A 10,802-nucleotide genomic window follows, 5' to 3' on the forward strand; every position below is an offset into this window, starting at 1 on the left:
CGGGAGTCGCAGTGGGGTTTCTTGTGTTTTTTCCTGCAGCCCGTTTCCTCCTCCGGACTGCTCCTTCTTTTGTTGTTGTTGTGGGGCTCCAACAGCTGATCGCCGCGACGTCACCGGCGGGAGCCAATAGGAGGGGACGGGCCTGGGGCGGCTCGGCCAATCACAGGCGGCGTTACGGGCTGTCACCAACCCATGTGACTCCACCCTCCCCTTGTGCATGTCTGGGCAAAGTGGAGGAACACCAGCACCACATCTGGGGGCTTTTCTTCTTCTTCTTCTTCTTTTTTTTTTTTTTTAACCCCCAAAAAACACACAGATTACATAAGCAGGCCAACATCCGGGTCACTCTGCTGGACTTCCTGTTTTCTAAGTGCCCACACAGCCTGTTAGTTAATGTCAACATATGAGGGGAGACTGTAAAGTTTGCACAATAGTCGTAAACGCCACCAACAGAAGAAAACAACAAGAGCCGCTTTTCAAGATAACCAACTAAACCTGAACATTTTCTGCCTGTTTTCAGTCCGTGACGACTCTCACTTGTGGATTTTGAGCTTTAAAAGATGTCCTTTACCCTCTAAACTTCATAAACACTCTGTTTTTATTCAGCGCTGACCATCACAAACCCTCCATTCTCCATTTCAGAGTGATTTATTTGCTAAAACAATGAGTGGAGTTTTGCAAAACGCCTTTTGGTTCTATCACCGTCCTCCTCTTCATGGTGCATTTAAACTCACGCAGGCGTTCACTTAAGTTATGTAATGACGTCAGCTGCTGAATGCATGGAGAGGAAGCACTCAGGTGTTTTACTGAACAGCAGCAAAAACACTCAGTCATAGTGAACAACATCATCATATCAGAACCAGAATCAGCTTCATTGCCGAGCAAGTTTTCATCTTACGACGGACTTTGTCTCTGCAAACTGGTGCATAATCAGGAGACACGAGTGTAAAATACAAACACAAAGATGTTTATAATGCATAACAGGAGAAGAAATCAGTTACTAATGTACACTACAGCTGTGTGTAATAGGCCCGTGCTGCACAGGAAGCACACTGACATGATAGTAATATTGTTTCTGATGCGTTCACACGTGCAGTTATTTGCTTTTTAATGGCTGTGGAGCTCATTGCAGCTGCTTCACACCCTCTTGGTCAGTTCAACCTCAAACGATTGATCATGTTTGATAACTTCACCATTTTCTATTGACTATAAACGCACACAACCTGCAGAGTAAGCACTGATTATACCATCTTGAGTGTAGTTATTTCAGTGACTGCATTTGTGATGATTCGTAACATTAATGTGAACCAGACAGGCATAAAAAAAAGAACTTTAAAACACTCTTAAAACCCAGTTTATACGCTGGAACTAATCAATGGTTACTCAATCATTTCCCAACACTTTATTACTCTTACTGGAAGATGCTGCCACCCATGAACGCTTTCTTTCTGTTGTGAAACAGCCAACAGGACTTTCTGTTGCTCCAAATGAACCCTGCATGGCTAACATAGCAAACATTAGCATGAATTTAACTCTATTTTTATCCAGCGTTAACCATCTCAAACCCTCCATTCTCCATTCAGAGTCATTTATTTCCTCTTTTCCGTCAAACTATGAAGGTTTTTGTTGTTATTGACCTTAAATTGAGACAGTGTTCTGTTTTTTAATGGATGTTTGCTGTCAAAGACAAGTCGGGACATGCCGTTCCTGGATATTGCTAACTGTCTCTGCGTGCCGTGACCTTCGACCTCTCCTAACGGTACTCAGATTCCTGCAGACTAAAACACTGAAAAACCTGAAATGTGGCATCCGGGATGGAGAGTAATGACCGTCACCGTCTCGTGTCAGACTTTAATGGTCACAGACGTTACGTATGACGACTGACCGGTAAACTATAACTCAGGAGGAATGCTGCTCGTCCTCTAAAGCATTCAGGCTGATTCTCTGTTGGCGAGCAGAGTGGCGTGTCTTCTACTACTACTCATCTATGTCTCAGATTGCTATTCTGAATGTCTGACAACATTATGGGGAGGATCCCTACAGAGAGAGACCTGGAAGATCTTTTTTGTTTTTAAATCACAAGCAGCTGTTTTATTGCTCTTTTCAAAGCCACCAGACTCCATTGACAAAAACAGTAATTTTACCTCGCAGAACTCTGTAGTTGCTGGTCTACTGCTGCTTCAACTGGTTAGTTAGTTTGTGTTATTTTGTATTACACAAATATTGTGTTGGTCCAGTTTACCCTTTACAACATTAAAGTCACACAACAACACAAACAAACTAACCAGCATCTCCTGTGTTCTCTGAGGTAAAATTACTGTTTTTGTAAATTGAGTCTGGTGGGCTTGAATAGAGCCATACAGCAGCTGTTTCTGGTTAAACCAAAAGGATCTTCCAGGTCTCTCTCTGTAGGGATCCTTTCCATAATGCTGTCACACACTTAGAATAACACTCTGAGCCTGTCAGTGGATCAAACAAGCTTGTTTGCTGCCTGTGTTGCAGTTGCCGGCTGAGACGATCAACTGGACCAATTCCAAAACCTTTTGTACCTACCAGTCATTTCAAACCCCCCAAAAATGCAAAGATAGGGCCCAGGTTTAAAAACACCAGAGTTATCCTTTAACTCAAGTTAAGGGAAATTGTTAACACTTTATAAAAGGTGCCAATCACATATTTAATTAATGCTTAACTTGTCATTTCGGACCTAAAGTATGTAAGTAGGGCCCAGGTCTGAAAATACCAAAGTGAAATGAGTCATGCATGGTTTAAACATTACTTGAGCACATGGTTTGTACTCTTAGTGTTGTGTTAACAGGATATCATATCTACTTTAAAGATGCAACGTGATATAATAAATGTACTAACATAATAAATGTATATTATATTGTACTGTACTGTACATATCTCCTCCTTTTGGCTGTGAAGGAATATCTTCTCTTCTCTTCTCTTGAAATAACGTAGAATAACAGCGTCCATGCTCACTAATGCAAAGAGGAAGAGTCCTTGAACACTCTGCACAGTTGGTTTCCGTGTGCAAATGATTAAAAACCTCTGGCTCCAAAACCACAGGAAGTGAACTCACCCTGCATGACGGAGCAGGAACAGGCGAAGAAGTCAGCACTTCTTCGGTCGACACCACGAGGATCATTCGTGTCTCTTGTGGTTCTCGTTCTCATAAACAGTGGAGGCCGTGGCCGTTATTAGAGGGCCACCATTGGGTCTTATTTCGGTCCTCGACGTGAGATGAATCATTTTATGGCTCCGTGAATCACACGCACACAAAGTTTGTCAATTTAAAAGATCATTTCGGATGTTTCAAAGTCTCAGTTAGTCGTGAAGACGGTAAAGTACCATTTAGTTTCGTGTGAAACCGCTCAGTGAGCTACATCCTCCCGTCCCGAACGTTAGCTTGCCAGCTAGCTAGCAAGCTAACTTAGCAATGCATGCTAACGTTATCTGATCTGCTGGGTTTTATCCAGCGACTCCTGGTCCTTTTATCAGGCGAGAGGCCAAAGAAGGAGCGGCCGCCTCCACCTGCTACTGTGACTACATGCTGATACACACACCGCAGCTTTAGCAACGCTGGCTAGCTGGACGCCACTTATGTGACATTTGGGTGTGTCGTGTTCTAATTATGTATTAGTCTGATACTTCAACAGTTTTATGACAAACTGAGACTTTTCTGAGACTTGAAATGATCTTAGCTGTCTGGATACTAACAGTTAGCTGTCTGGATGCTAACGGCTAGCTGTCTGAATGCTAACAGTTAGCTGTCTGAATGCTAACAGTTAGCTGCCCTGCTAAAGAGAAAAGCCTGTCTTTTTTGGACAAGCTACAGGAGGCTAAACTCGTTCCCTCGGTAAGAACTGGACAATAAAAACGCTGTGTTCACGGCTTTAGAAGGTGTGCTTGGTAGGTGCTAAGTGCTAAAACCAATTGTTGGCAGATGCTTTTTGCACCCAGGTCTCAGTAGCCATCAATACTATTTGCACCTAAAGTCAGCTGTATGTTGGAAAGAGTATATTTTGTGTTTTATGTACTCTTTGACTTATTATTTTTATCACTGTACCTTTTCTCTAAACCTAGCCAAGTAGTTTTGGTGCCTGAACCTAACCGAGCTGCGACTGAAAACTGAAAAAACTTAACTAAGCCTACAAATAAACCAATTGGTCTTTGCAGCTGTTATACGTGAAACTACAGGACCAGACTGGGTGTAAATAACCAAATAGCAGCCTTCTGCCTTTAAGGAGCCTTTAAAACGCAGGCAGCCATCAAGCTAATGGTAATTATAAGGTGAGGTAAGCCATTTTAATTGATTCCCCAACCCACAAATCACAGACTTGAGTTTCTACTGAGCAAACACTTGTTGTGTAGCTCAGTGTTGAGGATGAATGTCAGATTAAATTAAAATACAGAGTCCCAGAGATTCTCGACACCTCCACCTCCACATGTGGAGCTGCAGTGTCTCCACCACCTTTGTCCCTCCTCCTCCTCACCTTCAAAAAAAAAAAAAAAAAAAAAGCCGTGTGAATCAAACCAGCAACCAAAACAGAAACTCATGTCAAACATCCATGTGGAAAAACACACGGAGACCAGAAGCAGGACACGGGGACAACATGTTGCTCTAGATTTTTCCATTCCCAAATAACAAGGTCACATCTGCACAGCTCTGACATCACAGCGCTGATAAGAAGTCGCTCCCTTCCTGGTTTTTTTTCTTTCTTCTTTCCACTCTGTGTTACATCACATACCTGCACTGTACCTGCAGTCTCAAAGTAAACCTTTAAAAACATCACACAGAGAGAGAAGCAAGGGAGGAAAACAATCGTTCAAGCCTCATAAGTGAGAGAAAAATGAAAGTTTAGTGGAAAAAAACAGGTATTTTTCTCCTAAATGTCGTCTTTGCTCCTCGGTCTGCTCTTAGATTCACAGTAAATGAACCTAAACTCTAGAAACTCTACTAAAAAGTATTAAACTGTTAAAATCACATCACTTACGCCGTCCCACTGCCCCGAATGTGGATTAATCCGCCACTTAAAATAGTCCCCAACAAATATTTCCTCCTGTTTGTTTGATGCAAACAGTGTGCAGCTGTTTTATCCAAACATTACATTATTTGTATTTGTTGCCAACATATTGTTGGTTTTGGTCTTTTCATGGGATTTTTTCTGTCCATTATTCTCCAGAACGAGGGAAACTTGAGGCTATTTAAAGACGTTTATTTTTGTGGTTGTGCGTCTGAGTCTCATGCTCAGCTGGTTTAATATAAATTGAGTCTAAGTGGATTCACAGCTTCCTTATGAGCTCTTACTAGAGCACTAATGAAGCACACAAGGTGTTCGGTACTCGCTGTGGACAAAATGTCCTGGTCGCCGACATAATAAACCATCAGCGTTACGCATCACATTCTTCGGTCACAACAATGCACGGCGGCGTCGTTCCATAATCTGACTAATGTTTACTGTGTGCGTTGCTCAATACTGTCCTCTGAGAGCACGGCGGGGGGGTCAACGACCTCGTGTTGTTGTCGCAGAACACTTATTGGGTAATCTATATTCTGCAACGTCTGTCTGTCCGTTCCCAAGATCGGAAGTGTTGAGGAGGTGGCAGGACGTAACATGTAGTGCCACAACACCACAGTGTAGAAATACTCTATTAGCAATAAAGTTTATTCTATTGAATCCACTTTGTTAAAAATAAATACGTGTTCCCTGTGTTTCTAGAGACACTAGAGCCGAGCTGACCCCTGTAGCGTCGCAGATTTGGCCCCCTTTCCGTTGATCATGTGACCTCCTGCAGGGCGACTGTCCCCCGTCGTGGATGTATTATAACAGGGGTGTCAAACATACGGCCCGTGGGGACAAAACCGGCCCGCCAGAGGGTCCAATCCGGCCCGCGGGACGACTGTCCGAGACATAATACTGTTATTTTTCTTAAGAAATTCCAGGTCGTTTTCATTTATTTAGTTAATAATTTATTTTATTTTATTTTGTATTTATTTATTTAATCATTATTATAATTTATTCATTTTTTTGTATTTTATTTTATTATTATTATTATTTAATTAATTTATTTATTTGTTTTCTCTCTTTGTGTTCGAAGTGTCTGGCCTGGCAGACTTTATAAATAAAGTTGGGAGAAAAAAAAAGAAAGAAATTCCAGGTTGTTCGTAATGTTTTGTAAAGAGAGAGTTCATGTTTAAATCAGAATGAACTAAAACAAAAGGAAAAATGTGGAGTTGTTGTTATTTAAAGGTTATTACGCTGTGATTTTACTGGTCCGGCCCGCTGGAGGTCAAACTGAACTAAAATGAGTTTGACACCCCCGGCATAATAATAATAATAACACTGGACCAAGTCCATAAGTTTATATTGTGTTTTTAATCATTTGAGGGCAAATATTACTGACTCTTGCTCTGAAAACAGTTATTATATTACTATTATTATTAGTTATTATGACATTACAAATAATACTAAACTTTGTTTGTAGAGCACCTTTCATCATTCACAAAGAGAGAAGACACAGAGTGTATACAATAAAACACAAGATAAAACTAATAGAAGATAAAAGTTAGAATAAAATATAATAGAAGTGTAAAATGAACGTCATCACCTCTTTTAGTATCTAAGACGTAAACATGCACAGAAGAATGTGGGCCGGGCCGAGCGTAACACACTGACCTCTGTAGTGTGACACTTCACAGCTTTACAACCTGCAGGGTCACACACACACACACACACACACACACACACACACACACACACACACACACACACACACACACACACAACCCTTATCCTCACCTTAACCTTAAAAACAAGTCTTAACCACTGAAATAACGAAGCACGAATGTCCTCGCAGTGCTGCAGAAAACCACGTGTTCCCAAAACTATGCAGAGACAGAAACACACATGCAAAACAAAGTGTCTAACCCTCATCCAGTGTACATACTGTTATTGATACTGTTATTAATACTGTTATTGATACTGTTATTAATACTGTTATTGATGTGTACTTATGTTGTTCATACTCTTATTGTTCTAGTTCATTTCTTACTTTTTACTGTACAGACAGACAGAGAAGCTGCACCGGGGTCAAATTCCTTGTTTGCTTGTACAAACTTTGGCCAAATAAAGTTGATTCTGATCCTGATTCTTATCATTACCCTTAAACACAACTCTAACCTTAAGACCTTCAGGTCAAGTCTCAACACTGAAGAGGCCCGTGTCCTCACAGCACTGTGTCCTCATAACTGTACAAAGACACACACACACACACACACAGTGGGCCTGCACACTCCTGTTAAACCTGTTTCAGTCCACTGCGAATGAGTGAAAGCAAGCTTTTGCTGCTGTTCTCCATCAACGAGGAACCTCCTTCTCTACGGGGGCGGAGGACTGTTTGATGTGGACGACAGACTCTTGGCAGGGCGCCACACTAACTCTAAACCTCGACAGTCACGACAAAAAGAACGAGAGGTTTGACGAGCCGTGTTTGTTGCACACAAGCTTCCATCTGTGTTCACCAATCAGCTGTTTCTGCAGGAACGTCTTCAGAAACTGACATCCTCCCTCCGAGTTGCATCAGCTGAAAGGCAGCAGACCAAGAAGGGGGCGGGGCCTGCCGCAGAGAGCCGGCAGCTGATTGGCTCCCGGCGTCCCCGTGAACTCGACGTCCTTCCTGCTCTGTGAACTGCCCTCCAGCCCTCAGCTCATAAAGTGAGTTAATAATAGCGGTGAAGTCATAAACAAAACAATTTAAAGAAAAAAAAAAAACACACCAAGAAGCCTGTTTTCATTCTCCATCAAAGGAAAGAAAGTGAGTCAGCGCTCAGAAATGTTAAACACACGTCCTGTGACTGAAGAGCAACAGAACCAAACGTGAACGTATAATGGTGCATTTAGCAGGAGACAGAAGATCTGCAGCTCAGAAACCCCTCCGACAAGTCAAGTTACAGATCAGAGACTTCACTGTTCAGATCCTTTACTGCAGGAGAAACACTGGGAGCACTGCTTCACTGGCTCAGGGTCACCATTTAAGATCTGTGGGCACGTTTGACCCTTTAAAGCCTGAACCATGAAATAACTGCCGTCATTTTTGTGCATTTTATTGCTCAGTTTGTTGATGTTAAACAATAAAACACAGATAAAATATCACACTGATGATGATGTTTGGATCAAATATGACACTTTTACAAACCTCCTCCAAGCAATCTGAAGATGCACGCAGGGTTAGCTCCACATCTTTTCCTCTTTTTGTTGGTGTAACCAGCTCGCTAATCAAAAAAAGAAAGACAAGTTCTGCGTATTTGGACCCCGGGACTGTCGATCAATAATGCAGATAGTGTAGATTATACTTCTAACCCGTCAGGGACTTCACAGAGCTGTGAGCTCTACTGTTCAGACACTTTACTGCAGTGAAACACTGTGAACGTACTCCACAAGGTCAAAGATAAGATAAAAACGTGCTCCCGGATTCAAAGCTCTTAGAACAGTCAGGATTTAAGGTTTAAAAAGCTCCTTTGTTCCTCTTTGCTTAACTCTTTTCTGCTCTGTTAATTATTCCGCTTGAGTCTCTGTGTTTTAATGTCTGCATGAATATTTCAGCTTGTGAAGAACTTAGAAGTTAAAGTGTAAAAGTACTGCAGTAAAATGTCTCTGGATTAACCCTTTCATGCACAGAGGTCACTGCAGTGTGCAGCTCTTCAAAAGCTGTTCTCTTGTATATGCATGAGTTTTGAAGGCGTAGCTGCACATCAGCCGCTACAGTGAAGCTGCTGCATCATCTCATCCACTGACTGCTGCACAGTGGGAAACCAAGATGGCCGACAGACAGCCAGAAACAACACGTTTCTCATTTTCTTCTGTTCAAACCTTCTATAAGAAGAAACCCAGCAGGTAAGAAACATATGGTGACATCAGGTAACATCTAAGGAGTCATGTGATTGCTAAATTTTCCAAGTATTGATTTTATATTGAGAGGAAATTATGATTAATCACATGTCCACTGAAGTGTGCTTCATGCACCACTGGCTAGATTTCAACTACTGGACATGTGGATGGAAAAAAATAAAGTTCAGATCTTGTTTTTCAGCCTAAAGATGAATAAAAACAGAGGTTATCATGATGTATTACTGCTGCATTGATGTGTCGTTCAATTTATTTTTCTTTTACTGCTGTAGGTGTTCAAGCAATGCATCATGGGACATAAGATCATCACATGTGCTCGTACGTTTCTGACACTCTTTATGCTGCATTAAGATATTTTCACCTACAGGTTCATGTATAGATTAACTGCCTCACCTGCACCCACCCAAAGGTGCTGCTCTGGTTGTTTTATTTATTTTGTTTTATTTTTTATATCAATATGGACCAATGTGACTGGAATAAAGTTATGATGCTGCTGCTGTATAGCAATAATTCACTACTTCTACTACATCTAATCTATTCTGAATTTGAGTCACAGGTCTTAATAGAATCTATACTGCTTATATTATAGATTAAATAGATAAATACTGCACCACGACTCCATGACAGCCATCTTTTCTGCTCGGTAACGAAGCCGCTTCTCTTGTTCTTGTCTTTAATACACTGTTTAGTGTCTGAATCTGTAATTATAAAATAAGAAATGAAGCTGTTTGTGGTTGTGCAGACAGGATAATCATGCTGAGGACACAGAAACTGGAATCACTTCTGCTGCAGCCCAAATGATGAGAGACCAAAAATCTCAGCAGGCCTCATGTGAGACCTTTTTTTTCTGTCGTCTCTTCGTAACGTTCACAAAGGGTCGATAGAAACGGGATTACTGCCGGGTTTCTGCAGGAGAAACACGAAGCAGAGCCTCACGTTGAGTCTCAGCCTGCGGAGACCTGATGCTCGATGCAAACAGGGTTATTGATCGAGCTGCAGCTCTGCAGAGCCACCGTCAGATTAGCCCTTAACCACCTCCATAAATCATCTGAGCAGGACGCAGGAGAGACTGAGACTATCTCAGTGAACGAAGAAGCTGTCAGTCTGAAGCGTTTCAGCTCTTTTAGACCAAATCGTCAAATAAACTGGAACTGAAACATTTTGTATTTTTTTTTTTTGTTGTTGCTTTGTTTGCACCGATAACCGCAAATATTTTTCATCCGATTTGGACATGTTTGCTAACATCTTAAATCTATTTTAAACACAACAAAAGCCTACAGGTAAAGCTAAAGTACATCAAAGTTGTAGTCCAGGACAGGAGAGATGTAGAACTTACAGCCTCCGTCTCTAAGAAGTGACGTGCAGCAGTTTTCACAGTAAAAATGCTAAACACCCACATGTTAGCATATTAGCATGCTAATGCTAGCATCACTGCACGTTATCAGAAGGGCTCTAATTGCATTAAAATGCATTTTACTCTTGATGATTTAATTACTACATTATTTAGTTATTTGGCTAATAAAAGAACAAATAACAGAACGATTCGAGCATCAGAATTAGTTTCTTCTTCTTCTTCTTCAGCTGCAGTTGAGTGAATCGTGAACAAATATCCACTTTCACAGTGAGCCTCAGTGTTTCATGCTGCAGGACGTCCGGTCAGCTTTCAGTCACGTTTTATTGATAAAGCACATAACTAACAGCAGGAGAAAAGTGATCTCATGCTGCTCGCATCAGCTCCCAGTCAGCAGATTGGAGGTGACACACTGTTCAGACTGTTTCTGCTCAGATCAGCTGATGTAAACGTCGGAGCAGTTTAACAACCAGCGACAGAGAATCTATGCTGACAGGTTTTGCTGTCTGGTGTCGCTGCTTCAGAGTAACAGCAGGCTCATA

Source organism: Pempheris klunzingeri, chromosome 8 (assembly GCF_042242105.1).
Source record: "Pempheris klunzingeri isolate RE-2024b chromosome 8, fPemKlu1.hap1, whole genome shotgun sequence".
NCBI classification, from domain to species: Eukaryota; Metazoa; Chordata; class Actinopteri; order Acropomatiformes; family Pempheridae; genus Pempheris; species Pempheris klunzingeri.